General features: G+C 42.5%; 1 protein-coding gene across 1 annotated transcript in view; it reads right to left on the bottom strand.

The window, feature by feature from the left end:
- LOC101863611 overlaps positions 1-6,247 on the bottom strand; it is a gene marked incomplete at its 3' end in the record, with an annotated part of 88,479 nt that overhangs the window by 81,147 nt on the left and 1,085 nt on the right.

Genomic DNA, 6,247 nt, shown 5'->3' with positions numbered 1-6,247 from the left:
CACACACACACACACACACACACGGCCACCTGTATAAAATACCACCTGTACAAAAGGCCAGTTTTTACTTCCTCTGTTTTGGGGCTTTTTTTTCTTCATCATTATGACCCTGTGCTTTTTTACACACCGAAGAATGTGTCATGGGGAACCAGTCATTGAGAGAATGGATCAAAGACACGACACACAAACGCAAAAACAAACAAAATTTAATAGCTTTCAGAGTGGATCGTTTTCTAGCACAAATGAAAAACCAAATGAACTGCAAATATTCCAGAAAACACTCAGTTAATCCCGACCCAAACATTGTGTTGTTATTGAATGATGGGAAAAGGTGTTCTTTTTTAAACCTCTGTTTATGATACACGGATTTCTCTCGTCTCCCCCCCCCCGCCCCCCTTTTCATGCCCACTCAGCAGTAATGGGTACCTGACGTCTTTTTTTTTCGTTTATCAGAGGTTTTACAACGGCCCTCACTACTGCATTAGGTCATATGAACGCCAATATCTGACTTCTTTCGAGTTGGGGAAGTAAAGGCGGCGTGGAAAGGAACAGGCCACCCTACCACAATATTGCTTTATGCAGAAGGCCCCGGAAGTTGTCTCACTAATGAGGCAATCCCCGATGTCCGGATCGGACGCGGGAACAACTTTACTTTATGACGCTAGAAGACGTACCCCTGCCTAAGACACTTTTCCCTTCAACAATTGGTGGCTGTCTTCATGAAGTTTGATTTTACTTGATAAAGCGAGTTCCAAATGCAAATGTATAAGGTGAACTGAACTGAACTGAACAACAGCTGCGCGAAATTTAACTTGAAAATAAACACATCTAAAACAGAAGTTATGAAAGTGAACCGAAACCGTAGTCCCCTGAACATCCATGTCAATAGTAAACAACTGAAACAGTTGAAGGGGTTTAAATATCTTGGCAGTGCATTTTCTGAAAACGGGTCCATAGACAGAAAAATAGAAATGTGAACTCAAAAAGCCAACGCTGTCACCTACCAGCTCGCACCCCTCCTAGAGGAAGGCCACAAAAAAGGTGGATTGAGAGTGTCAAGGAAACCCTCAGAAAACACAATGTCACAACTGAAAGAGCTGCGGAGCTGGCCTAAAATAGAAAACTGCACCTCCCCTCGACGCTTAACAGCAAAAGAGGATGAAAAAGTAAAAGTAAAAAGTAAAGAAAGTGAGTTCCAGTTGCGTGACTCAAACTCTTCCGAGTGCAACGACAAGAATCATAATAGCCATACTTTCTCCAGTCAGGGGCCTGACGTTGTGTCCTAAAGAAATTATCATTTCACACGAATGTTCCTCATTTAACTAAGTTGGGAATGGGTACCTGACTATAGAGGACGAAAGATCTTGTCTGTTCGTTAGCACTTAGCCGGCTGCCTGCATTATATACACATACATACATTACGAAATGTCGAGAATGTTTCTAAGAGTTGTAGGGTCTGCTGGTGTGAAAATAGTTGTAAAGCACATAGACAGTGTTGTTGAAACATAGATATGCGCTATGTAAATGCAACTATTATAGACCAAAGAAAGACATCGACCATCAGAATTGGCCACTGTAGTTTGTCCTAACCTCACCACAACAAACCACGATAGTCCGCGGAGACAAGATTACAGGGACGGAAATGAGCAGTCACCCTGATCCTGTTGGTCACTACCGGCCGAGTGGTCAAGGAGATCAGAGGCACAGGGGTGTTCAACATGTGTCGGTGACATCTCGTTGTGCCGGTGACACGGCCGTTATGTGTGTGTCGTGGGGGGAGGGGTGGATGGGACGAGGGGGGGGGGGGTCACAGGGTACTGCCCTGAAGCAAGACACGATACCACAACTCAAAGACATAAAGCTGCACAGTGGCGACAAGCAATGTCAGACTTTTGAGATTGTCTATACTAAGGATAGGGGCTACAGCTGAAGTCTATCTTGCTTATTAGAGGGTCAAATGTTACCAAATTTCAAACATATAACAAGCATAGTAAGGCGTCTTAAAATCCACAATCAAATTTGAGGAAAAAGGTTTCTTTTCCATGGATACGGCGGCCACATTGGATTTTTTACTGTTACATCTTTTCTTCATTCTGTGAAAATTGTATGAGGATTGGATGAAAATGGTGGCGTTATAAAAAGTATATATAGAAAAGCCACCTTTCGAAAATACGGGAGATGAGGAAAAATAAAAGATTAACTTTATGAGGAAATGGTGGTGACAAACATGCCCGGTATGGGAAGAAATAAGGCTGCATGCACTATATATATGCGATGAAATAGTAGTAAGAGATGCAGAAAAAGCTTGAAAAACCTTCAACTTAAAATGCATAGTTTTGAGCCGAATCGGGACTCGTGGGGGTGTAACCCTTAATCACCTCCATCAAGTGCCAGATCTGCGACAGACATTGCTGATCATTCTTCGCCTTTCATCCCTTGCTCTAAGGCTCTCAAAATAGCCATAGTATTATTATTATTATCATGATCTTGCCCCGTCACCCATCGCTTACGCTTTCATCTATATTTATACTGATTATTATAAAGATAATTATCGTGAGAATTGATATAAAGCTGTACTTCATTTACATACGGATATTTACTACCGAAAACATGGTATCGCCGTCGCATTCAGAAGGCATGAGTTCAAATCTCGCATGGATAGGATTTCAACGAGTCTCTCTCAGCCCGCTTACTTTGAAGTTGTGGCCCTCTCAGCCCGGGTTGGCCCTGACAGGCATGATCGGAGCAGTCTGCCTCCGGAATGATATAAATAAAACAGTTGAGATTGTCCTCCCTCCAACATAAAATTATACACAATGCTTGGAGTTGACGGTTGGCGGGTGCTCGAGTGTGGTGGGCCTCTTCTTTCGCATCAAACATCTATGGTCCTTATCTCTTCTCCTTTTTTTTCTTTGTTTGTTAGTCTCTAGTAACAGTTCTAACCTTCGGCATCTACATTACCTATTTATGTTGTGTTGCAAGTTCCGTAAAACTGTTATTAAAAACATACATTAAACTAGGCGTACAATTTGCCTGGGGTAGGAAAGAGGTGATGGTATTGGTAACATGCTTCATATTAACGTTTTACCTATTGTTTGTTGTCATCGGAAGTTGTGGTCTAAAGACACGAGTGGAGGAACTTCCTTTTTTTGGGAGGGGGGGGGGGAGGAAGGGGCCTAACATTAGTTACGAAATTCTTTCACTAATTTGCAAAGTCGCGAATAAAAATCACTGCTTGCTTACTCACCTATTGGCATAATTTATTGAGCATGAAAATCATTTAAAATATGTTGTTTTGGTAAGTGTTTTACGGCGCTCGCAACTGTATAAGGTCACATGAGTGCACGGGACACATTGAACTTGTTCAGTTGGTAGGACATTTTCAATTTTACCCGGCTGACGGCCGAAGCCTACTCGTATCCATTTTAGACTCCCAATGTATCTTTAACGTGCGCAACTTGCTCTCGCCCCCCCCCCTCCCCCCCCCCCCCCCCCGAGATTTTTCGCCCTCGTACGAGAACGCTACGTGTAGATCTTTTCCTACCAGAAGATCAGGGGTGTGGCTGAATGACTGCACCAAGAAGGAGTCAAGGAGTAGCAGTAGAAAGGTTGCGGAAAGAAAGTGTCAGGAGCCCAGAGGAAGGGGCAAAGGAGGTGAGCACAGAAAATGGAGACGAAAGCAGACGACAGAATAATAATATTGTAAGAGAAAATGAAAGAAGGTGAAAGGAGAAAATTTTAGAAAAGAAAATTTTTCGGTCGCTACCCGGAATCGAACCCGGGACCTTTGATTGAGAGGCGAACACCTTAACCTCTACGCCATGTGAGCCTTCTCAGATTTTTATAAAAATCCGTTTCTCCTCATTGCCAATTACTTCTTTGAAAGAAAATCCAATTGTCCATTATAAACTAACTCTTAGCTCTCTCAATTAGCGCATTTTTTGTCGTCCGATTGGGAACTTTTTCTAAGCTTGAACCGGCTCTTCTGGGCTGATTTGAGTTTGAAAAACTTGCTTTTGTGGCCCAACAAAATTTGTGATAATATAATCATTAATTCTGGCCGTGCTTTTCCCTCTTGAATCATTATGTTGAACATTAATTTGTCTGCATCCAAAATTGAGTTATTTCTTTTTCATTCTTATTCATAAGCCTGTCATTGCTGGGACATCTAAGTCTGTACAGATAGTGTTTAAAACTTTTATTCAAGAGAGATTTGAGGCCAAAGCTGTATCATTATCCTCCCTCCCCCTCCCACCCACTCACCCCCCCCCCTTTTTTTTTTGAGGTACGAATCAGCAACCGCACGAAGTGTATCTCTACCAAAAAGTCCACTGTGACCCAGAAGAAAAAAATGAAAAGGAGCAGTTAGTTTTGGAACAGACATCTATGGTGTAGCGGTTAGACATTTCGCTGTCGCACGAGGGAAACCCGTGATCGATTCTCGAGTGGGGCAAATTTGCATCCAGTATTTCGGTTTTTCTCCTGGGATGTTGTATCACTCTCAGCCCGGGTAGGCGCCTCCTGATCGATATAAATTGTGTTGATAAGAAGGTGCGGTGGCGGAGCTGTTTGTGCGTTCGTCTCCGAAGCAGAAATTCCGGGTTCGAGCCTCGGTTCGGACACTGAATTTTATCTCCCCCTCCTGCCCATCCAACAGAAATGGCTACCTGACTTCGAGTTGTGGAAGTAAAGGCGGCGTGGAAAGGAACTGGCCACCCTACCGCAATATGCCAAAGGCCCAGGAAGTTGTCTCACTGACCAAGCAATCCCCAGTGTTCGGATCGGATACGGGAACAACTTTACGTTAAATGTATTAGAACGCTTACATTAATTAGTTTGGTTTTTTAAGTTTTGGAGAACGCTGACGAGAACGCACTTCGTTTACACGGCAGTGAAGGATGGTATCTTGGCTAGAACCAAATGAAATGACCATGCGGCCAAAGTCTAGAGCGCACCAATTGAGAAATACAGAAAAGAGACAGAGAATATGACGTGAGCAGTTGAGGGCACGTTCTCTTTTTCAAAGTCCGTTTTCAGAAAACTAACGAAACAATTCAGGACAATGCTTCCAGGGCACACTGTAAACTTTACGACAAAACATTACTGCGCTACAACAACTTTGTACTCAACTTTAATTTTGTCGTGGAATGTGATTTTTTTTTAAATCAATCAATCAATAATGTGTGTGTGTTAAAAGCAGCGATTTTAACTCAAACTAGATCAAAGTTTAATAGAATTCACAAATTAATATAATTTGATTAATGGCTGGATGTTTTGGAACCAATAAATCATAATGTCTTTGAAAAACACTTTCTACGGAACGAAGTAGCTTACTTCTAGAACAAACATGAAATCAAGCCACAACAGGAGTCTTGAGCCCAAATTCCCCAGGGGTCGTGGGAGGTAACGTCAGGAAGATTCTGGGCCGCATCAAGTATTTCAACAGCCAAAAAAGTTCGAACTTTTAAGTAAAACTGTTTAATCTTATCGATCTGTATCAATAGTAGTTCATAACATGAGTTGTTGTTCAGAAAGTAGGCCTTTAGACTAAAAAGCTACGTGTGAGATAATCGTGCGGGTCGCAGTGACACTCAACCTTTATGTCAAGTATGGGCCGGCAAATATCGCCCTGAGGGCCACAATAGGCCCGCGGGCCGCCAGTTTTGATACCCTTGCCCCGAAAGAAAACAATACCAACAAAAACAGCAACAACAACAGCACAAAAGACAACAGCATCAGCAACGGCAACAACAACAGCAACTACTGCAACAGAAACAAAAACTAGTAGAAGCAACAGTCGCTGAAACAACAACAGCAAAGTGATTAGTTATTTATACTTGTTGGGCATACCTGTCTCCGCCAATAAATCTGTACATGTTACACAGCGTGTATGTTTAGATGTCCCAAAAAACTATGCCGATTTCCTTGATTAAAAGGATGATATTTGTTCTTTTTCTATCGTTAAAAAAAACCTTTCACTGAAAACTACTTTCTACTTCTTTTGTATGTTTGTCACACTCTTGTGAACTGCTATTTCCGGGGTGACTTGATAGTCGCAGCAGACTTTGTGCAGTTGAGGCTAGAGAGGTGAGCAGAGTAAGCCTGATTCCCCGTTTGGACTTCTCTGTTGACATCCACCCCTTGGTGCTCATATGACCTTAGGCAGTTGCGAGCGCCGTAAAAACATACTAAAACTAAACAAAAAAACACTTTCTGGGGCACAGTCCGAATCACTCTCAGAACAACC

Source organism: Aplysia californica, unplaced genomic scaffold (genome assembly GCF_000002075.1).
Source record: "Aplysia californica isolate F4 #8 unplaced genomic scaffold, AplCal3.0 scaffold00615, whole genome shotgun sequence".
NCBI classification, from domain to species: Eukaryota; Metazoa; Mollusca; class Gastropoda; order Aplysiida; family Aplysiidae; genus Aplysia; species Aplysia californica.
The sequence above is the reverse complement of the archived record's forward strand: the minus strand, read 5'-3'. Positions and strand labels throughout refer to the sequence as shown.